This window comes from Eleutherodactylus coqui, chromosome 3 (genome assembly GCF_035609145.1).
Source record: "Eleutherodactylus coqui strain aEleCoq1 chromosome 3, aEleCoq1.hap1, whole genome shotgun sequence".
NCBI lineage: Eukaryota > Metazoa > Chordata > Amphibia > Anura > Eleutherodactylidae > Eleutherodactylus > Eleutherodactylus coqui.
The window spans coordinates 122,709,015-122,733,093 of NC_089839.1; the positions used below are offsets into that span (position 1 = coordinate 122,709,015).

The 24,079-nt window shown below is 47.0% G+C and overlaps 1 long non-coding RNA gene across 1 annotated transcript in view; it reads right to left on the reverse strand.

Moving 5' to 3' along the window:
• Positions 1-2,309: 2,309 nt before the first annotated feature.
• LOC136619815 (uncharacterized) overlaps positions 2,310-24,079 on the reverse strand; it is a 151,392-nt gene continuing 129,622 nt past the window's right edge. The window contains exon 3 of the long non-coding RNA XR_010791047.1: positions 2,310-2,605. This is a non-coding gene — a long non-coding RNA (uncharacterized lncRNA). The remainder of the gene's footprint in view (positions 2,606-24,079) is intronic.

The following is a 24,079-nucleotide window of genomic DNA, read 5'->3' on the forward strand; positions in this document are numbered from 1 at the left end:
TCCGGAGCAGGTGAGTAAATTCCGATTTTGGTCTCCCGCACGAAAATGGAGCATGGTCCATGTGAGCGCATGTGCCCATCAGCAAGATGGTGGACGCAAGCGCAGAAGCTGCAGAGGGCCTGGTAAATTTAAAGTCTCCTTACTCCTGGCTACTAAAGGTAGCCGAGAGCCTGGAGCAGTGACTGAGGGCCGCAGTGAGCGGTCCCCGGTCATGTGATCGCTGTTATCCGATGGATAATGGCGATTACGTAAATGTTAAGACACAGTTGACGTTTGATGCGCCTTTCGGTTTGGGCCCTGTTGTGCATACGGTCATAATATTAGGGCCACAATGGGTAGGTTTCTGAACACGGGACAAACGGGGATCCATTTTGGAGTGAAAGTCTTCATTCCTATGTACACTGTACAAAAAAATGCTTTTAAAATGACACAATTGCCCAAAAAATTAAAATTGTAATTTTTTCCTTTTGCTTTGCTCAGATTCATTCAAATACTGTGGGTCAAAATACGCAGCACAACCCTAGAAGAATTCGTTAAGGGGTCTAGTTTTTTAACGCAGCAGTTCTGAACTTCATGTCTTTTGGGGTGGGTGCGGTGGCCGGGCTTCAGTTCCTGCAGGCAGAGCTGCACATCCAGCAGATGAGGCTATCATATCTCTAGTGGGCATTAGTGTTTACAGCTGCTTTAACCAGGGCATTGTGGGTAATGGGCGGGCCATAGTCTCCGCTGGGGCATTGTGGGTAATGGGGAGGGCTCTCTAGTCTTCGCTGGGACTAGTGGGGTCATAAATGGAGAGGTTTATGCGCACAACAGAAGCAGCTGCACAGCGCAGGCCGAGTCTTCATGCATGGCTGCTGCCGCACAGGAGGCTGGAGGGGCGGGTGAATAACAGCACCTAGCGGACATGGCACGGCCCCAACTGCACCGCTCTGCGCCATCTGCGTGCAGCGCGGGGACTTCTTACAGATGCGACACCATTGTACCCTTTACATTCCACGGTCAGCATAGATTGCTGTCAGTCCCAACCAGCTCCCACTGTGAACCCTTTACATTCCACGGTCAGCATAGATTGCTGTCAGCCCAAGCCAGCTCCCACTGTGCTCCCTTTATATGCCGCGGTCAGCATAGATTGCTGTCAGCCCCTATCTATCTATCTATCTATCTATCTATCTATCTATCTATCTATCGATATGCAAATAGCAAGATTTATTTCTCTATATAATCTATAGTTATGGATGGATGGATGAATTTATTTATGTATGGCGGGGAAAAAAAAGGCCTGCTGTACATTTTAACTTCTTCAGATGACCATGCTGATCTATTCTTATTCTTACTAGGGTCTACTAATGCCAGCCCAGGGGCAGCCAATAAAGCCCTATGGGCTCGAAGCCAATTTTCCTTTTTTTGGGAAAAAGTTTCCGTCTGTCCCCACTCGAAATGCGTCCACCAAAAGAGATCTCTCAAAACGACCGACGGACGCACCTTCAGAGGCAAACTAGTGCTTGCTTCTAGTGTCATCGTCTGCTTAACCATCCTGCGTAGGGAGGTGACGAGTCCTGCAGGCTCTGCAAGCCTAGGATGCGTGAGCACGGTGCAAGAGGAAGGACTAAGGAGGATGTGAGGGGGAGGGGGGAGGGCGCGGTTGAGAAAGCGTTGGGTGGGGCTATGCAAAGGTCTTCCAGCTCCCTCAGAGCATGCCGGGTTTTTTTCTCCCACGCGTGAAAAACGCAATTCTATTAAAATTCCATCCGCGGGTGCAAAAATCAGTTTAATGGACCACGGATGGCCAATGATTCCCTAGGGGCAAATCCGCTGCGGAAACCGCAATTCCATTTTGCTAGTGGACATGAGGCCTTAAGGCTCCTTCCCACAGACGGATCTATTCAACCTAATAGCTCAATGCTTACGGTGCGGAATTTCACAGCGGAATTCCGCACCGTAAAATCACCCGTCCTCACCCACGGCATGCTCTATTTGCCGCGGGTGTACGCGTGGACGGCTTCCATTACAGTCTGTGGAAGCCGTCCATTCACACTATCTTCCGCTGTAGCACAGCGGAAGATAGCGTGAAACCGCCTCTACGCCTACCGCGTCACATGCCACTGCGGTGCGTCACGCGCTCGATTGCCCATGCGCGCTGAGGCGTCATGCGGGACTCCGAAACTGGAGGTAAGTATTGGGGTCTCTTGGGGCCGCCGTGACGGGCTCCGCCCCGGAATTCCATGGCGGAGCCCGTCACAGCCATGTGCAGCCGGCTTTACAGCGTGGGTAATCAGGAGTTAAAAACATAAATAAGGTAAAACAAAAAAACAAATTCAAATCACGTTTTATTATTTACTAAAAATGTGGATTTTACACCAAGTGTCATTCCCTGATAAACCAAAGGCCGCTGTGTTTGGGTATCTTTTCTGTTTACTCAATCGGTGTAAAATATTGCGCAGTTTTTCAGGATCCTCCGTCATAATTCTTTGAAAGAAAAAGCTTATAAAAAAAAAAGGTGAGTCACAGGCAAAAAGCAGTCCATAAAACGAAGGGTTTCAAGATTGCTGAACGTTGAGGGTCTCTTCACTGTCGGACAGCCTTCCCATTCTCAAGGACATCAGATCTGCAGGAAATGATGAAAAATCAGCAGGTTAACAGTCACATCACACCAGTATTACTGATCCCTAGATCCGCTCCACCCACTTACATTGACCACTACTCCCCCAACCTGGTCAGAACAATCATATATAATAAATATATATACATACGTACACGTACGGTAATGCCTCATCAGTTACAGTAGTGATCATAGGTAATGGCAAGCAGGGACACCTGTTGTCATGGCAACCCATCGGCCCGCCATGATTACAAGGGCCAGACGACATAACATAGGGAGCACGCTCCCTCGGGGAATCCTTTACTTGCTGCCATCTCAAAACTTTGCAGGACAACCTATGGTTTCTCTTGGTATCATTTTGGACTACATGCCACTTTTTTATCGTTTTTTATGATATTTTTTGGGGGGGGGGAATTGAATGACCCAAAAAGTACAATTCTGACATTTTGGCTTTTTTTCTGACAACATAAATGATGCTGATTTTTTGAGAGTTCAAATTGTTATGGACACGAAGATACCAAATAGATTTTAGATGTTCTTATTTCATCACCGGTGCTCAGGAAAGATGTTACAGTATTGGAGGGGGTTCAAAGAAGAGCGACTAAACTAATACAGGGGACTCAGGCTAGCTGTGGTCCAGTCGCAAGGGCTGTGAAAAACCCTGTGGTAGACCCGGAGAGCTTGCCTTAGCTTGCTCGATGGGCCTGCCTCGATCTGGGAGGTCGAGGAGGGTCAACCGTTGAGGGCTGCGGGGTAGTGTAGGGACAGTTAGTAAAACAGACAGTTTCATTACTGCTAACCGTCATCAGAATATGCAGCATTATAGAAACACACGCTCATAACCTCAGGACACATTTTACCTGCACATAACCCTCAGGCGTCATTTGACGACACATTGCTCATTCTCGCCCCTGCCCTCTCCATCAAACTCGGAGAGATGGTGCTGATTTTGTACCTGAAACCACGTGATGTCGGACGTCCATGACTACAGCAACTCACGCAGGACCGTATGGAAAAAGACCATATTTGGACCACCCAATCCCATGCTTTGATTCCCAACTACGTATTGCTTCCTGCTGCCCATAAAGGGCAATTAACTCATCATGCTATATAAGATGCTATACGCCTACTAATAAACAGTCAGGAAGACTTTCTTCACTGACAGTCTTGTCTCCGTGTGATCTCTTACATTGTGCGCACAATCTCTGAACATAAATCTGGAAGGGTACAAACATTCCTATTGATTACGCCGTAGACCCCAAAATAAATCCACATCACTGAGAAGCTCCACTGAAATCAATGGAGGTGTTTTACAGTGTTTACCGTGGCTTTTCAAACGCCGAGCTAAACGCTGTAAAAACTGTCTGTGTGAGAGCGGCCCTAGTGACGAAGTCTGTTTGCTCCTTAACCCCTTAGTGACTTCCTGCCTAAGCGGCCTTTAATCTCCAGGGCCATAAAAAGACACTTGCTCTGGGGATTAAAGCCCTGGGGGCTGTGGACATGACAGCTCCCTGCTGTTGGCGCGACCACCAGTCACCCTTAAAAGTAAACAAAGTTAAAAAATGGTAAAATGTAATCTTCGCTCATATTCGTGAGGGGAGATGTAATTACATACCTAAGGCCCCCGGATTTACCCTTGGACCTCACCTCGGCTTCTGCGCACGCGCCCGTCGTCAACGTTGGCCGATACAAGAGCCGCAGTTTGCCTGAGTAATTTAAGATATCCCTGCTCCTGGCTACCAAACATAGCCGAGAGCCTGGAGATTTCATGGTGGGCCGCAGTACATGGTCCCCAGTCACGTGATTGCCGTTAGCCAATGGATATCCATTCCGTAACGAATCCAATCCGTAAAGGAAGGTGAAAATATTTCTATAGGCCTCCGGAGATGTCCCCCGGGATCCTTATCCTCGGTTGGATAGCGGCGATCATGTAAAAGTTAAGAAAAAGTTGAAGTTTAATCTCCCCTCTTAGATCGGTGAGAGGAGATGAAACTTCTTACCGGAGGCCTCCGTATTTGAACCTCAATGTGATCCTCCTCCGTGGACCTTCTCCGGCTTCTGCGCATGAACCTGCCTTAAAATGCCAGACACATGCGCAGCAGCTGGGGAGCCCGGTAAATTTTTAATCTCTATGCTCCCGGCTACCAAAGGTCACCGAGAGCCTGGAGCAGTGATCGGTGGTCTCGTTGAGCTGTCCCTGGTCACGTGATAAAAAGGTAGTGATCTACCGAAGGCCGGTCTCACACGACTGGATATGTTATACAGCCAGCCGCGGCGAAGGGAAGATCAGGAGCAGGTGAATTCCGATTTTGGTCTCCCGCACGAAAATGGAGCATGGTCCAGATTTTTTCATGCTCCATTTTTAAAAAAATCACTTATATAATTTATATATTTATATAATATATATATATTTATATATATATTTATATAATGGGCCTTTTTTGATATGTCATGGTGTATCACATTATAGGATGCCTATCATGTTATTACATGGGAAGGAGCTTTACATGTCAGCCGGGATAATAGGTGACGGCTAGCCCACCTCTCCCGCTGTGAGCCCCCATACGTAATGTGACGTGTCTGTGCCGGTCACATGACAGTGCCAGTCACGTGACCTCCTCACTGTCAATTCCATCTGCGGTGTCACATGACATTGCCAGTCATGTGACCGCTTGCTCCGCCCATTTTTCGGCATCATCACAGGTCCTCCAGCAGCGTTATTATGACGCGTGAGCCGGTGGCAATGCAGGGACGCACGCCAGGATGTATACTTCGCCCGATACAACGTGGCTCTTCCAGGTGATTGAATTGTATGTCTAGTAGTTTTATATTTAAGTTAGCTATCTATGAGTGGCAGGATATACTTGAAAAAGGCTTCCAACAGCCGAAACGCGTTGTATGTATATGTCGGGTCCCCTCAAAAAGGGACCTATTTGTGTTTGTTTAATAATAAAAACTATTTCCTGATATTGGATCGTGAGGAAGCAACTTTCGATTCTGGTGGAGGTAGTCTTCGGAGTTAACAATTGTTTAGAGCCATCTCGGACTCCTGAGGGGGGAGGCTGACACTCCCCTCTCCTAAGTGAGTATACATCATCTATCCTGTGTGTTCGCAGCGCAGCTTAATTGTGATCGTTACACGACTGGATATGTTATACAGCCAGCCGCGGCGAAGGGAAGATCCGGAGCAGGTGAGTAAATTCCGATTTTGGTCTCCCGCACGAAAATGGAGCATGGTCCATGTGAGCACATGTGCCCATCAGCAAGATGGTGGACGCAAGCGCAGAAGCTGCAGAGGGCCTGGTAAATTTAAAGTCTCCTTACTCCTGGCTACTAAAGGTAGCCGAGAGCCTGGAGCAGTGACTGAGGGCCGCAGTGAGCGGTCCCCGGTCATGTGATCGCTGTTATCCGATGGATAATGGCGATTACGTAAATGTTAAGACACAGTTGACGTTTGATGCGCCTTTCGGTTTGGGCCCTGTTGTGCATACGGTCATAATATTAGGGCCACAATGGGTAGGTTTCTGAACACGGGACAAACGGGGATCCATTTTGGAGTGAAAGTCTTCATTCCTATGTACACTGTACAAAAAAATGCTTTTAAAATGACACAATTGCCCAAAAAATTAAAATTGTAATTTTTTCCTTTTGCTTTGCTCAGATTCATTCAAATACTGTGGGTCAAAATACGCAGCACAACCCTAGAAGAATTCGTTAAGGGGTCTAGTTTTTTAACGCAGCAGTTCTGAACTTCATGTCTTTTGGGGTGGGTGCGGTGGCCGGGCTTCAGTTCCTGCAGGCAGAGCTGCACATCCAGCAGATGAGGCTATCATATCTCTAGTGGGCATTAGTGTTTACAGCTGCTTTAACCAGGGCATTGTGGGTAATGGGCGGGCCATAGTCTCCGCTGGGGCATTGTGGGTAATGGGGAGGGCTCTCTAGTCTTCGCTGGGACTAGTGGGGTCATAAATGGAGAGGTTTATGCGCACAACAGAAGCAGCTGCACAGCGCAGGCCGAGTCTTCATGCATGGCTGCTGCCGCACAGGAGGCTGGAGGGGCGGGTGAATAACAGCACCTAGCGGACATGGCGCGGCCCCAACTGCACCGCTCTGCGCCATCTGCGTGCAGCGCGGGGACTTCTTACAGATGCGACACCATTGTACCCTTTACATTCCACGGTCAGCATAGATTGCTGTCAGTCCCAACCAGCTCCCACTGTGAACCCTTTACATTCCACGGTCAGCATAGATTGCTGTCAGCCCAAGCCAGCTCCCACTGTGCTCCCTTTATATGCCGCGGTCAGCATAGATTGCTGTCAGCCCCAGCCAGCTCCCTCTGTGAACCCTTTACATGTCACGGTCTGCATAGATTGCTGTCAGCCCAAGCCAGCTCCCTCTGTAAACCTTTTACATGCCACGGTCAGCATAGATTGCTGTCAGCCCCAGCCAGCTCCCTCTGTAAACCCTTTACATGCCGTGGTCAGCATTTATTACTTTCAATCCCAGCCAGCTCCCACTGTGAACCCTTTACATGCCGCGGTCAGCAAAGATGGCTGTCAGTCCCAGCCAGCTCCCTCTGTAAACCCTTTACATGTCGCGATCAGCGTAGATTGCTGTCAGTCCCAGCCAGCTCCCTCTGTGCTCCCTCCACATGCCGCGGTCAGCATAGATGGCTGTCAGTCCCAGCCAGCTCCCTCTGTAAACCTTTTACATGCCCAGTCAGCATAGATTGCTGTCAGTCCCAGCCAACTCCCTCTGCGAACCCTTTACATGCCACGGTCAGCATAGATTGCTGTCAGTCCCAGCCAGCTCCCTCTATAAACCCTTTACATGCCACGGTCAGCATAGATTGCTGTGAGCCCCAGCCAGCTCCCACTGTGAACCCTTTACATGCCACGGTCAGCATAGATTGCTGTCAGTCCCAGCCAGCTCCCACTGTGGGATAGTACAATCTCAGATTCTGCTCCCACGAGTTTACAGCAAGTACCAACCACCCAGGACATAAGTTATCTCTTAAGGGGTTAAACCCTTAATGCCACCGGATGTACGTCTGTCCTGGCTGTGTGGTACTTGCCACAACAGGACACAAGCGTACATCATGTGGATGGCGTGGGATCAGAAGCTGAGCTCACACCATCCGATAGCGGGCTTCCCACTGCTACAGCAGGGTACATAAGGATAGCGATCCCTACTATTAAACTCCTACATTCTGTTGAGATGGCAGCAAGTAGAGGATTCCCCGAGGGAGCATGCTCCCTATGTTATGTCGTCTGGCCCTTGTAATCGTGGCAGGCCGATTGGTTGCCATGACAACAGGTGTCCCTGCTTGCCATTACCTATGATCACTACTGTAACTGATGAGGCATTGCGGTACAGAAGCCTCTTGTATAATCATGGCTGTTGTGGCCCCTATAGAGAGAGATATAGATATTCAACTTTTCTGTGCATTTTCCTCTTATTTCATATGGGAGGGGGGGTGAAGACCCCCATATTTGGTATCACCATATCCGTAATGGCCTGTACAATACACTGAATACACTATCAAACACAGAAAAACTGGAGAAAAAGACAAACCTCTAATAAATGGAGGCAAAATACTAAGTGATCAAAAGTATGGACCCAAAATGGGGCAAAAAGGTCGTCACGTAGAAAGCAAGGCCTCACCTACCTCTGACCGGGGAAGATGCAGAAGTTATGGGATGCTGAATGCGGGGATGGGAAAAGAACTTCCAAAACCAAGTGTTGTGTTTGATATGGAGATAATCTGCCCCCCGCAGGACACAATGTATCCGGGCATTAATGCTGGAATACATCACAGGCATCGAGAGATGGGAAAATAAGAACTACACTTCACCAGGCCTCATATGGCCATGTTCTCAAGGGGCTTCCAAGAAATACATTGACCCCTGAGCCGTGGGGAAGGGGGGGACAAACACAGGGCAGTCAGAATATGACAGTCATGGGACCAGCCCTCCGGAACAGGACCAATGCTCTCTACAGGTGCCAGGAGCAGAAGAATGATGATGTCATCATCCGGCTCCACTACATACACCGCGTCGGCCGACACTCCACCCCTCCCCCAACAGGCGTCCGGCAGTGTGAAGGGACCACACAGGCGCCAGGAGCAGCATGATGATGTCATCATCCAACTCCGCGCCGTACACCGCGTCGGCCGACCCTCCACCCCTCCCAAAACAGGCGTCTGGTAGTGTGAGGAGACCACAGGGGTGCCAGGAGCAGAAGAATGATGATGTCATCAACCAGCTCCGCGCTGTACACTGCATTGGCCAACCCTCCACCCCCTCCCACAACAGGCAGTGCGGCAAGGGAGTAATGCACTCCATGCACATTCTTTATATGGTGGGGGCCTCTGAGTTCCCTCACCGCAGGGGCCGGTTTGCAATTGTGACACCTGACGGTACACCTATGCTTTTCCTAAAGGCACACAATCTGCTGGTCAGTACGATTAAGGGTTAATACATTTGTGGCATTTATGCGCATCGTTTACTTAGACTAGTAACGTCCCCGCGCTCTCGTGGAAGGTTGTACATACACTGGAACTATAAGATTTGGGCTCTCCCATTCCCCGACCATAGATGCAAAAACTTCAGACGAGACACCCAATGAGTATTCCGGAAATTTCTCCCCCCACCCCCGAAACAAATACCAATCATCATCTTCCGCCAGGAGCTGTCATGTCCACAGCCCCCAGGGCTTTACTCAGAGTGAGTAAAAACCGCTTCCCCGCCCACCGCCAGCCACGTCATATGACCCAGTAGATTTTGGTAGGCCGCTGTCTCCCCCTTGTGTGCTGCATTAAAAATGCACTCTGCTAAAAATAAAAAGGGTCCAGTTCTGTGGCTTCTCGGAGGAGATAGGGGTTCCCCCACCTCCCGTCTCCGAGCTGCAGCGGAGACTGACTAACATGGCTGCCAAGTCCGGTATTTATACTTCTAAATTGATGACATCACAATGCAGTGACATCAGCCTGCCAGACACCTGGCTCATTTGCATACAGTGTGTATGTATGTATGTATGTATGTATGAATGAATGAGTATGAATGAATGAATCTATCTATTTATTTATTAATTATGTAGATATAGATTATATAGATTTTGTGCATATAGATTAAAGATAGATTTTAGATGATATATAAATATATATTTATATATCTACATACATACACAAACACATAAAGCTGTATTATGTATATATGTAGATTCTATAATGTATGTTGATTATATAATAGATCTATTGATTGATAGATAGATAATAGATCTATGGATTATCTAATTAATATAGATGATAAAATCTACACAGATATAAATAATCTAAAATCTATCATCTGGATATAATGTATGTCTATAATCTACTCACTCTATCTATCTATCTATCTATCTATCGCTATACAAATAGCAAGATTTATTTCTCTATATAATCTATAGTTATGGATGGATGGATGAATTTATTTATGTATGGCAGGAAAAAAAAAAAAAAGGCCTGCTGTACATTTTAACTTCTTCAGATGACCATGCTGATCTATTCTTATTCTTACTAGGGTCTACTAATGCCAGCCCAGGGGAAGCCAATAAAGCCCTATGGGCTCGAAGCCAATTTTCCTTTTTTTGGGAAAAAGTTTCCGTCCGTCCCCACTCGAAATGCGTCCACCAAAAGAGATCTCTCAAAACGACCGACGGACGCACCTTCAGAGGCAAACTAGTGCTTGCTTCTAGTGCCATCGTCTGCTTAACCATCCTGCGTAGGGAGGTGACGAGTCCTGCAGGCTCTGCAAGCCTAGTATGCGTGAGCACGGTGCAAGAGGAAGGACTGAGGAGGATGTGAGGGGGGAGGGCGCGGTTGAGAAAGCGTTGGGTGGGGCTATGCAAAGGTCTTCCAGCTCCCTCAGAGCATTGTGGGTGCGCCTGGAGTGCTGCCTGAGCGTGTTACATCTGATACGTCCCCTATCTGGGGATCATTTATTAAAGGGAACATAGGTGCAGCACGTTTCTGTAAAACCAATAGAGGGCGCTGCAATGTTACTGTAGAAACCAATGGACAGCATGGGAGGTAGCTATACATAGATTTTAAAGACGACGACTGCCAAGGCTAAAGCCCGTGTATATTCCATAGACTATAGCTATCTCCAGGATAGCTGCATGCGCAGTCGTGTGTCGGGTTCGCACGTGCGCAGTCACGCCATTGTCTCGCACGGCTGCTTTCATTCCGCACTTCCTGACAAGGTAATGTACGCATACGTCACTAGTGAAGGAAGCGGAAGGTAGCGCAATGCACGCTTTTTGACCGGATGGAGGAAAATCGGGTTGCTGGAGGTCACGTGACCGAAGTGACAAGCGGCTCCAGGAGAAGATTTGGGATAAGAAGAAGAGGTAAGCAGGCTGCCTGGGGAGCAATAGGTAAGGAGCTCCCTACCACTGACACGAACAGAGCCTCGCTCGGTAGTCGTCACCCCACTTGCCTCGGCTCCCGAAAACAAATTGGTGTAGACATGTAATGGTGTTGTGCAGAAGACTAGGAAAGCTGGAGGCAAGTTGTGGCAAGTTTGGCCTGGTCATTAAGGCGCAAACAGGCTTTCATTTTTTTAGCAATTGTGTCAATTGAAAAACTGGGTTTTTTGGACAGTGTACATAGGAATGAAGACATTCACCCCAAAATGGATACCCCCGCTGTCCCGTGTTCAGAAACATACCCATTGTGTCCCTAATCTACTTAAAGGACACATGGCTAGGCCTATAATGGAAGGAGCACCCATTGGATTTCAGGGTACAACGGAATTAATTCCAGTCCCCATTGCCCACTTGTAGAGACATTGGGCGGCCAAAACGAAAAAGAACCCTCACAAATGACCCTATTTTGAAAACTAGACCCCTTAACAAATTCATCAACGGATAGGGCAGGCGAGGGGCTACATGTTGGGCTGCATCTCAAGTTCACAGGTCCCACTATTAAGCCACAATAGCGGCAAGAGTGCCCCCCCCCCCCGCACTGTCAGCATAAAGATCGTTCTCCTCTGCCATAGCTGTAACAGCTGTGGCAGAGAAGAACGATGTTAGCCCATTGAATTTAATGGAGCCGGCAATACAGCAGGTTCCACTGAAAGCGATGGGCTGCCGTCGATCGCGGGATGATTTGTCGGGAAGGGCTTAAATATATCCCTTCCCTGCAATTCATCCAGAAATGTGTTACAATAAAAATCATTACTCACTTCTCCTGGCGTTCTGCGGCGCTGCTGCAGGATGTCGCTCCCTCCTGGTCCCCGGCAGAGCATTGCTTTCTCTACGAAGGGCTTTAAATCCCCGCCTCCAGAAGCACACGTGCCTTCAGCCAATCACAGCCATTCAATGACATCATTGTCATTGGCTGTGATTGGCTGAAGGCACGTGTGTTTCTGGAGGCGGGGATTTAAAGCCCTTCGTAGAGAAAGCAATGCTCTGCCGGGGACCAGGAGGGAGCGACATCCTGCAGCAGCGCCGCAGAACGCCAGGAGAAGTGAGTAATGATTTTTATTGTAACACTTTTCTGGATGAATTGCAGGGAAGGGCTTATATATTTAAGCCCTTCCCGACAATTCATCCCGCGATCGCCGGCAGCCCATTGCTTTCAATGGAGTCGGCTGTATTGCTGGCTCCATTGAATTCAATGGGCCAACATTGTTCTTCTCTGCCACCGCTGTTACAGCTGTGGCAGAGAAGAATGATTTGTCTTGTATATGTTCTCAATGGGGTCGGCGCTGCTGCCGCTGGCCCCATTGAGCGCATATAGAGAAGAGAACAGAAATCGCAGATCGCACATAGGTGCGATCTGCGATTTCTATGGCCTAAGAAGGACCGTTGGGGTTCTTGAAGCCTAAAATACTCCTAACGCTCTCCCTATAGCAGCTCCGGTACCAACAGCACTTTCCCTGAACTATGTCTGAATGCATCTGTGGCGAGCCGCGGGAGGGGCAGATTTTAATACTCGGGTGACACCTAATCTCGCCAGCCACTCACTGCAGGGGGGTGGTATAGGGCTTGAACGTCGCAGGGGGAAGTTGTAATGCCTTCCCTGTCTTTCTATTGGCCAGAAAAGCGCGCAAATTTCTCAGGGAAGAAAGTGAAAGTATTCCGAACACCGCGTGGTACTCGTTACGAGTGACGAGCATCTCGAACACTATAATACTCGAACGAGTATCAAGTTCGGACGAGTATGCTCGCTCATCTCTAGTCTCTATCTATCTATCTATCTATCTATCTATCTATCTCTATCTGCCTCTGTGTATAGATAAATATCTATATAAATATATAGAAATACATATATATCGATATAGATTTTTATGCATATCTAGCTAAATATATGGATGTATGTATATATAGATATATAGTTATGGAAGGCTAAAAAATGATGTACTGTGCGTATAATTTCTTCAGCCTATGATGCTTTTTATCTTTTTTATTCTTAGTATCATTATGAATGTCATCTCAGGAGAAGGCTAGAATACACCACAAGAGGTTTAAGCGAATCTTGCTAATTTTAGGGAAAAGAGTTCAGCACAGATTTGAAGACTGCAACGCTGTATTGTGGGTGCTCGCAGAAACCTACCAGCACCTGTGCCTTGTCAGTGAATGTCACGTCGCCAAAACCAGTAGAAGGCCGCGTTGCAGGCGAAACCTTTTTCAGGTACAAGCAAGAATTTTAGCGCAGCTAACCAATGCCGTTATTTACATTTTGCTTGCCTGCCGTGGATTATTCTAAGGGTTTTCCCCAGCTCGCAGCATTGTATCCACTGAGCGTCTGCTTGCAGTAGGTACAGTTGGAAGCAGCCAATATGATCAGACATAAGGCCTTGCCCATAAGCATTCCCCAACCACCAAGAACTGAACCTACCTGCCTGAATTGTAAGTACCTACCTTAATGTTCTCCATGAAAGAACTGAGCGTACCTTTTAAAAAAATGTCTGCAGCAGCAGCGACCAATCAGATTTTGTAGGCCACCTTTTCCCCCTTACTGGCGGAATAAAATAGCAGTTCGGTGGAACATTCAATTTATCCGGCTGCTGTGGCTTCTTGGAAAGATAGCCTAGTACATGTTTGCCAACTTCCAACTCCAATGGAGACTGACTGTAAATGGCAGCCGTGCTATAGTATTTATGGTTCCAAGCTGTACGTCTCATAATAGAGCCTTAATGACATCACGATGCAGCTTTAACTGTCAGACATCCAGGCTTATTGCATACAGTCTCTATCTATCTATCTATCTATCTATCTATCTATCTATCTATCTATCTATCTATCTATCTATCTATCTATCTATCTATCTATCTATCTGCCTCTGTGTATAGATAAATATCTGTATAAATATATAGAAATACATATATATCGATATAGATTTTTAAGGATATCTAGCTAAATATATGGATGTATGCATATATAGAAATATAGTTATGGAAGGCTAAAAAATGACGTACCGAGCGTATAATTTCTTCAGCCTATGATGCTTTTTATCTTTATTATTCTTAGTACCGCTATGAATGTCATCTCAGGAGAAGGCTATAATACACCACAAGAGGTTTAAGCGAATCTTGCTAATTTTAGGGAAAAGAGTTCTGCACAGATTTGAAGACTGCAACGCTGTATTGTGGGTGCTCGCAGAAACCTACCAGCGCCTGTGCTTTGTCAGTGAATGTCACGTCGCCAAAACCAGTAGAAGGCCGCATTGCAGGCGAAACCTTTTTCAGGTACAAGCAAGAATTTTAGCGCAGCTAACCAATTCCGGGTTTTACATTTTGCTTGTCTGCCTGCCTGCCATGGATTATTCTAGGGGTTTTCCCCAGCTCAGAGCATTGTATCCACTGAGCATCTGCTTGCGGTAGGTACAGTTGGAAGCAGCCAATATGATCAGACATAAGGCCTTGCCCATAAGCATTCCCCAACCTCCAAGAACTGAACCTACCTGCCTGAATTGTAAGTACATACCTTAATGTTCTCCCTGAAAGAACTGAGCGTACCTTTTAAAAAAATGTCGGCAGCAGCAGCGACCAATCAGATTTTGTAGGCCACCGCTTCCGCCTTACTGGCCGAATAAAATAGCAGTTCGGTGGAACATCCAATTAATCCGCTGCTGTGGCTTCTTGGAAAGATAGCCTAGTACATGTTTGCCAACTTCCAACTCCAATGGAGACTGACTGTAAATGGCAGCCGTGCTATAGTATTTATGGTTCCAAGCTGTACGTGTCATAATAGAGCCTTAATGACATCACGATGCAGCTTTAACTGTCAGACATCCAGGCTTATTGCATACAGTTTCTATTAGAGATGAGCGAGCACCAAACTGCTCGGGTGCTCGTTATTCGGGACGAAATTTTCGCGATGCTCGAGGGTTCGTTTCGAGTAACGAACCCCATTAAAGTCAATGGGCGACCTGAGCATTTTTGTATATCGCCGATGCTCGCTAAGGTTTTCATTTGTGAAAATCGGGGCAATTCAAGAAAGTGATGGGAACGACTAAGCAACGGATAGGGCAGGCGAGGGGCTACATGTTGGGCTGCATCTCAAGTTCACAGGTCCCACTATTAAGCCACAATAGCGGCAAGAGTACCCCCCCCCCCGCACTGTCAGCATAAAGATCGTTCTCCTCTGCCATAGCTGTAACAGCTGTGGCAGAGAAGAACGATGTTAGCCCATTGAATTTAATGGAGCCGGCAATACAGCAGGTTCCACTGAAAGCGATGGGCTGCCGTCGATCGCGGGATGAATTGTCGGGGAGGGCTTAAATATATAAGCCCTTCCCTGCAATTCATCCAGAAATGTGTTACAATAAAAATCATTACTCACTTCTCCTGGCGTTCTGCGGCGCTGCTGCAGGATGTCGCTCCCTCCTGGTCCCCGGCAGAGCATTGCTTTCTCTACGAAGGGCTTTAAATCCCCGCCTCCAGAAGCACACGTGCCTTCAGCCAATCACAGCCATTCAATGACATCATTGTCATTGGCTGTGATTGGCTGAAGGCACGTGTGTTTCTGGAGGCGGGGATTTAAAGCCCTTCGTAGAGAAAGCAATGCTCTGCCGGCATCCTGCAGCAGCGCCGCAGAACGCCAGGAGAAGTGAGTAATGATTTTTATTGTAACACTTTTCTGGATGAATTGCAGGGAAGGGCTTATATATTTAAGCCCTTCCCGACAATTCATCCCGCTATCGCCGGCAGCCCATTGCTTTCAATGGAGTCAGCTGTATTGCTGGCTCCATTGAATTCAATGGGCCAACATCGTTCTTCTCTGCCACAGCTGTTACAGCTGTGGCAGAGAAGAATGATTTGTCTTGTATATGTTCTCAATGGGGTCGGCGCTGCTGCCGCCGGCCCCATTGAGCGCATATAGAGAAGAGAACAGAAATCGCAGATCGCACATAGGTGCGATCTGCGATTTCTATGGCCTAAGAAAGACCGTTGGGGTTCTTGAAGCCTAAAATACTCCTAACGCTCTCCCTATAGCAGCTCCGGTACCAACAGCACTTTCCCTGAACTATGTCTGAATGCATCTGTGGCGAGCCGCGGGAGGGGCAGATTTTAATACTCGGGTGACACCTAATCTCGCCAGCCACTCACTGCAGGGGGGTGGTATAGGGCTTGAACATCGCAGGGGGATGTTGTAATGCCTTCCCTGTCTTTCTATTGGCCAGAAAAGCGCGCAAATTTCTCAGGGAAGAAAGTGAAAGTAACCCGAACACCGCGTGGTACTCGTTACGAGTAACGAGATTCTCGAACACCCTAATACTCGAACGAGTATCAAGTTCGGACGAGTATGCTCGCTCATCTCTAGTCTCTATCTATCTCTATCTGCTTCTGTGTATAGATAAATATCTATATAAATATATAGAAATACATATATATCGATATAGATTTTTATGCATATCTAGCTAAATATATGGATGTATGCATATATAGATATATAGTTATGGAAGGCTAAAAAATGATGTACTGTGCGTATAATTTCTTCAGCCTATGATGCTTTTTATCTTTTTTATTCTTAGTATCATTATGAATGTCATCTCAGGAGAAGGCTAGAATACACCACAAGAGGTTTAAGCGAATCTTGCTAATTTTAGGGAAAAGAGTTCAGCACAGATTTGAAGACTGCAACGCTGTATTGTGGGTGCTCGCAGAAACCTACCAGCACCTGTGCCTTGTCAGTGAATGTCACGTCGCCAAAACCAGTAGAAGGCCGCGTTGCAGGCGAAACCTTTTTCAGGTACAAGCAAGAATTTTAGCGCAGCTAACCAATGCCGTTATTTACATTTTGCTTGCCTGCCTGCCTGCCGTGGATTATTCTAAGGGTTTTCCCCAGCTCGCAGCATTGTATCCACTGAGCGTCTGCTTGCAGTAGGTACAGTTGGAAGCAGCCAATATGATCAGACATAAGGCCTTGCCCATAAGCATTCCCCAACCACCAAGAACTGAACCTACCTGCCTGAATTGTAAGTACCTACCTTAATGTTCTCCATGAAAGAACTGAGCGTACCTTTTAAAAAAATGTCTGCAGCAGCAGCGACCAATCAGATTTTGTAGGCCACCTTTTCCCCCTTACTGGCGGAATAAAATAGCAGTTCGGTGGAACATTCAATTTATCCGGCTGCTGTGGCTTCTTGGAAAGATAGCCTAGTACATGTTTGCCAACTTCCAACTCCAATGGAGACTGACTGTAAATGGCAGCCGTGCTATAGTATTTATGGTTCCAAGCTGTACGTCTCATAATAGAGCCTTAATGACATCACGATGCAGCTTTAACTGTCAGACATCCAGGCTTATTGCATACAGTCTCTATCTATGTATCTATCTATCTATCTATCTATCTATCTATCTGCCTCTGTGTATAGATAAATATCTATATAAATATATAGAAATACATATATATCGATATAGATTTTTAAGGATATCTAGCTAAATATATGGATGTATGCATATATAGAAATATAGTTATGGAAGGCTAAAAAATGATGTACTGTGCGTATAATTTCTTCAGCCTATGATGCTTTTTATCTTTTTTATTCTTAGTATCATTATGAATGTCATCTCAGGAGAAGGCTAGAATACACCACAAGAGGTTTAAGCGAATCTTGCTAATTTTAGGGAAAAGAGTTCAGCACAGATTTGAAGACTGCAACGCTGTATTGTGGGTGCTCGCAGAAACCTACCAGCACCTGTGCCTTGTCAGTGAATGTCACGTCGCCAAAACCAGTAGAAGGCCGCGTTGCAGGCGAAACCTTTTTCAGGTACAAGCAAGAATTTTAGCGCAGCTAACCAATGCCGTTATTTACATTTTGCTTGCCTGCCTGCCTGCCGTGGATTATTCTAGGGGTTTTCCCCAGCTCGCAGCATTGTATCCACTGAGCGTCTGCTTGCAGTAGGTACAGTTGGAAGCAGCCAATATGATCAGACATAAGGCCTTGCCCATAAGCATTCCCCAACCACCAAGAACTGAACCTACCTGCCTGAATTGTAAGTACCTACCTTAATGTTCTCCATGAAAGAACTGAGCGTACCTTTTAAAAAAATGTCTGCAGCAGCAGCGACCAATCAGATTTTGTAGGCCACCTTTTCCCCCTTACTGGCGGAATAAAATAGCAGTTCGGTGGAACATTCAATTTATCCGGCTGCTGTGGCTTCTTGGAAAGATAGCCTAGTACATGTTTGCCAACTTCCAACTCCAATGGAGACTGACTGTAAATGGCAGCCGTGCTATAGTATTTATGGTTCCAAGCTGTACGTCTCATAATAGAGCCTTAATGACATCACGATGCAGCTTTAACTGTCAGACATCCAGGCTTATTGCATACAGTCTCTACTAGAGATGAGCGAGCACCAAAATGCTCGGGTGCTCGTCATTCGGGACGAAATTTTCGCGATGCTCGAGGGTTCGTTTCGAGTAACGAACCCCATTGAAGTCAATGGGCGACCTGAGCATTTTTGTATATCGCCGATGCTCGCTAAGGTTTTCATTTGTGAAAATCGGGGCAATTCAAGAAAGTGATGGGAACGACACAGCAACGGATAGGGCAGGCGAGGGGCTACATGTTGGGCTGCATTTCAAGTTCACAGGTCCCACTATTAAGCCACAATAGCGGCAAGAGTGCCCCCCCCCCCCCGCACTGTCAGCATAAAGATCGTTCTCCTCTGCCATAGCTGTAACAGCTGTGGCAGAGAAGAACGATGTTAGCCCATTGAATTTAATGGAGCCGGCAATACAGCAGGTTCCACTGAAAGCGATGGGCTGCCGTCGATCGCGGGATGAATTGTCGGGAAGGGCTTAAATATATAAGCCCTTCCCTGCAATTCATCCAGAAATGTGTTACAATAAAAATCATTACTCACTTCTCCTGGCGTTCTGCGGCGCTGCTGCAGGATGTCGCTCCCTCCTGGTCCCCGGCAGAGCATTGCTTTCTCTACGAAGGGCTTTAAATCCCCGCCTCCAGAAGCACACGTGCCTTCAGCCAATCACAGCCATTCAATGACATCATTGTCATTGGCTGTGATTGGCTGAAGGCACGTGTGTTTCTGGAGGCGGGGATTTAAAGCCCTTCGTAGAGAAAGCAATGCTCTGCCGGGGACCAGGAGGGAGCGACATCCTGCAGCAGCGCCGCAGAACGCCAGGAGAAGTGAGTAATGATTTTTATTGTAACACTTTTCTGGATGAATTGCAGGGAAGGGCTTATATATTTAAGCCCTTCCCGACAATTCATCCCGCGATCGCCGGCAGCCCATTGCTTTCAATGGAGTCAGCTGTATTGCTGGCTCCATTGAATTCAATGGGCCAACATCGTTCTTCTCTGCCACAGCTGTTACAGCTGTGGCAGAGAAGAATGATTTGTCTTGTATATGTTCTCAATGGGGTCGGCGCTTCTGCCGCCGGCCCCATTGAGCGCATATAGAGAAGAGAACAGAAATCGCAGATCGCACATAGGTGCGATCTGCGATTTCTATGGCCTAAGAAGGACCGTTGGGGTTCTTGAAGCCTAAAATACTCCTAACGCTCTCCCTATAGCAGCTCCGGTACCAACAGCACTTTCCCTGAACTATGTCTGAATGCATCTGTGGCGAGCCGCGGGAGGGGCAGATTTTAATACTCGGGTGACACCTAATCTCGCCAGCCACTCACTGCAGGGGGGTGGTATAGGGCTTGAACGTCGCAGGGGGAAGTTGTAATGCCTTCCCTGTCTTTCTATTGGCCAGAAAAGCGCGCAAATTTCTCAGGGAAGAAAGTGAAAGTAACCCGAACACCGCGTGGTACTCGTTACGAGTAACGAGCATCTTGAACACCCTAATACTCGAACGAGTATCAAGTTCGGACGAGTATGCTCGCTCATCTCTAGTCTCTATCTATCTATCTATCTCTATCTGCCTCTGTGTATAGATAAATATCTATATAAATATATAGAAATACATATATATCGATATAGATTTTTATGCATATCTAGCTAAATATATGGATGTATGCATATATAGATATATAGTTATGGAAGGCTAAAAAATGATGTACTGTGCGTATAATTTCTTCAGCCTATGATGCTTTTTATCTTTTTTATTCTTAGTATCATTATGAATGTCATCTCAGGAGAAGGCTAGAATACACCACAAGAGGTTTAAGCGAATCTTGCTAATTTTAGGGAAAAGAGTTCAGCACAGATTTGAAGACTGCAACGCTGTATTGTGGGTGCTCACAGAAACCTACCAGCACCCGTGCCTTGTCAGTGAATGTCACGTCGCCAAAACCAGTAGAAGGCCGCGTTGCAGGCGAAACCTTTTTCCGGTACAAGCAAGAATTTTAGCGCAGCTAACCAATGCCGTTATTTACATTTTGCTTGCCTGCCTGCCTGCCGTGGATTATTCTAGGGGTTTTCCCCAGCTCGCAGCATTGTATCCACTGAGCGTCTGCTTGCAGTAGGTACAGTTGGAAGCAGCCAATATGATCAGACATAAGGCCTTGCCCATAAGCATTCCCCAACCACCAAGAACTGAACCTACCTGCCTGAATTGTAAGTACCTACCTTAATGTTCTCCATGAAAGAACTGAGCGTACCTTTTAAAAAAATGTCTGCAGCAGCAGCGACCAATCAGATTTTGTAGGCCACCTTTTCCCCCTTACTGGCGGAATAAAATAGCAGTTCGGTGGAACATTCAATTTATCCGGCTGCTGTGGCTTCTTGGAAAGATAGCCTAGTACATGTTTGCCAACTTCCAACTCCAATGGAGACTGACTGTAAATGGCAGCCGTGCTATAGTATTTATGGTTCCAAGCTGTACGTCTCATAATAGAGCCTTAATGACATCACGATGCAGCTTTAACTGTCAGACATCCAGGCTTATTGCATACAGTCTCTATTAGAGATGAGCGAGCACCAAAATGCTCGGGTGCTCGTTATTCGGGACGAAATTTTCGCGATGCTCGAGGGTTCGTTTCGAGTAACGAACCCCATTGAAGTCAATGGGCGACCTGAGCATTTTTGTATATCGCCGATGCTCGCTAAGGTTTTCATTTGTGAAAATCGGGGCAATTCAAGAAAGTGATGGGAACGACACAGCAACGGATAGGGCAGGCGAGGGGCTACATGTTGGGCTGCATTTCAAGTTCACAGGTCCCACTATTAAGCCACAATAGCGGCAAGAGTGCCCCCCCCCCCCCCGCACTGTCAGCATAAAGATCGTTCTCCTCTGCCATAGCTGTAACAGCTGTGGCAGAGAAGAACGATGTTAGCCCATTGAATTTAATGGAGCCGGCAATACAGCAGGTTCCACTGAAAGCGATGGGCTGCCGTCGATCGCGGGATGAATTGTCGGGAAGGGCTTAAATATATAAGCCCTTCCCTGCAATTCATCCAGAAATGTGTTACAATAAAAATCATTACTCACTTCTCCTGGCGTTCTGCGGCGCTGCTGCAGGATGTCGCTCCCTCCTGGTCCCCGGCAGAGCATTGCTTTCTCTACGAAGGGCTTTAAATCCCCGCCTCCAGAAGCACACGTGCCTTCAGCCAATCACAGCCATTCAATGACATCATTGTCATTGGCTGTGATTGGCTGAAGGCACGTGTGTTTCTGGAGGCGGGGATTTAAAGCCCTTCGTAGAGAAAGCAATGCTCTGCCGGGGACCAGGAGGGAGCGACATCCTGCAGCAGCGCCGCAGAACGCCAGGAGAAGTGAGTAATGATTTTTATTGTAACACTTTTCTGGATGAATTGCAGGGAAGGGCTTATATATTTAAGCCCTTCCCGACAATTCATCCCGCGATCGCCGGCAGCCCATTGCTTTCAATGGAGTCGGCTGTATTGCTGGCTCCATTGAATTCAATGGGCCAACATCGTTCTTCTCTGCCACAGCTGTTACAGCTGTGGCAGAGAAGAATGATTTGTCTTGTATATGTTCTCAATGGGGTCGGCGCTGCTGCCGCCGGCCCCATTGAGCGCATATAGAGAAGAGAACAGAAATCGCAGATCGCACATAGGTGCGATCTGCGATTTCTATGGCCTAAGAAGGACCGTTGGGGTTCTTGAAGCCTAAAATACTCCTAACGCTCTCCCTATAGCAGCTCCGGTACCAACAGCACTTTCCCTGAACTATGTCTGAATGCATCTGTGGCGAGCCGCGGGAGGGGCAGATTTTAATACTCGGGTGACACCTAATCTCGCCAGCCACTCACTGCAGGGGGGTGGTATAGGGCTTGAACGTCGCAGGGGGAAGTTGTAATGCCTTCCCTGTCTTTCTATTGGCCAGAAAAGCGCGCAAATTTCTCAGGGAAGAAAGTGAAAGTAACCCGAACACCGCGTGGTACTCGTTACGAGTAACGAGCATCTTGAACACCCTAATACTCGAACGAGTATCAAGTTCGGACGAGTATGCTCGCTCATCTCTAGTCTCTATCTATCTATCTATCTCTATCTGCCTCTGTGTATAGATAAATATCTATATAAATATATAGAAATACATATATATCGATATAGATTTTTATGCATATCTAGCTAAATATATGGATGTATGCATATATAGATATATAGTTATGGAAGGCTAAAAAATGATGTACTGTGCGTATAATTTCTTCAGCCTATGATGCTTTTTATCTTTTTTATTCTTAGTATCATTATGAATGTCATCTCAGGAGAAGGCTAGAATACACCACAAGAGGTTTAAGCGAATCTTGCTAATTTTAGGGAAAAGAGTTCAGCACAGATTTGAAGACTGCAACGCTGTATTGTGGGTGCTCACAGAAACCTACCAGCACCCGTGCCTTGTCAGTGAATGTCACGTCGCCAAAACCAGTAGAAGGCCGCGTTGCAGGCGAAACCTTTTTCCGGTACAAGCAAGAATTTTAGCGCAGCTAACCAATGCCGTTATTTACATTTTGCTTGCCTGCCTGCCTGCCGTGGATTATTCTAGGGGTTTTCCCCAGCTCGCAGCATTGTATCCACTGAGCGTCTGCTTGCAGTAGGTACAGTTGGAAGCAGCCAATATGATCAGACATAAGGCCTTGCCCATAAGCATTCCCCAACCACCAAGAACTGAACCTACCTGCCTGAATTGTAAGTACCTACCTTAATGTTCTCCATGAAAGAACTGAGCGTACCTTTTAAAAAAATGTCTGCAGCAGCAGCGACCAATCAGATTTTGTAGGCCACCTTTTCCCCCTTACTGGCGGAATAAAATAGCAGTTCGGTGGAACATTCAATTTATCCGGCTGCTGTGGCTTCTTGGAAAGATAGCCTAGTACATGTTTGCCAACTTCCAACTCCAATGGAGACTGACTGTAAATGGCAGCCGTGCTATAGTATTTATGGTTCCAAGCTGTACGTCTCATAATAGAGCCTTAATGACATCACGATGCAGCTTTAACTGTCAGACATCCAGGCTTATTGCATACAGTCTCTATTAGAGATGAGCGAGCACCAAAATGCTCGGGTGCTCGTTATTCGGGACGAAATTTTCGCGATGCTCGAGGGTTCGTTTCGAGTAACGAACCCCATTGAAGTCAATGGGCGACCTGAGCATTTTTGTATATCGCCGATGCTCGCTAAGGTTTTCATTTGTGAAAATCGGGGCAATTCAAGAAAGTGATGGGAACGACACAGCAACGGATAGGGCAGGCGAGGGGCTACATGTTGGGCTGCATTTCAAGTTCACAGGTCCCACTATTAAGCCACAATAGCGGCAAGAGTGCCCCCCCCCCCCCGCACTGTCAGCATAAAGATCGTTCTCCTCTGCCATAGCTGTAACAGCTGTGGCAGAGAAGAACGATGTTAGCCCATTGAATTTAATGGAGCCGGCAATACAGCAGGTTCCACTGAAAGCGATGGGCTGCCGTCGATCGCGGGATGAATTGTCGGGAAGGGCTTAAATATATAAGCCCTTCCCTGCAATTCATCCAGAAATGTGTTACAATAAAAATCATTACTCACTTCTCCTGGCGTTCTGCGGCGCTGCTGCAGGATGTCGCTCCCTCCTGGTCCCC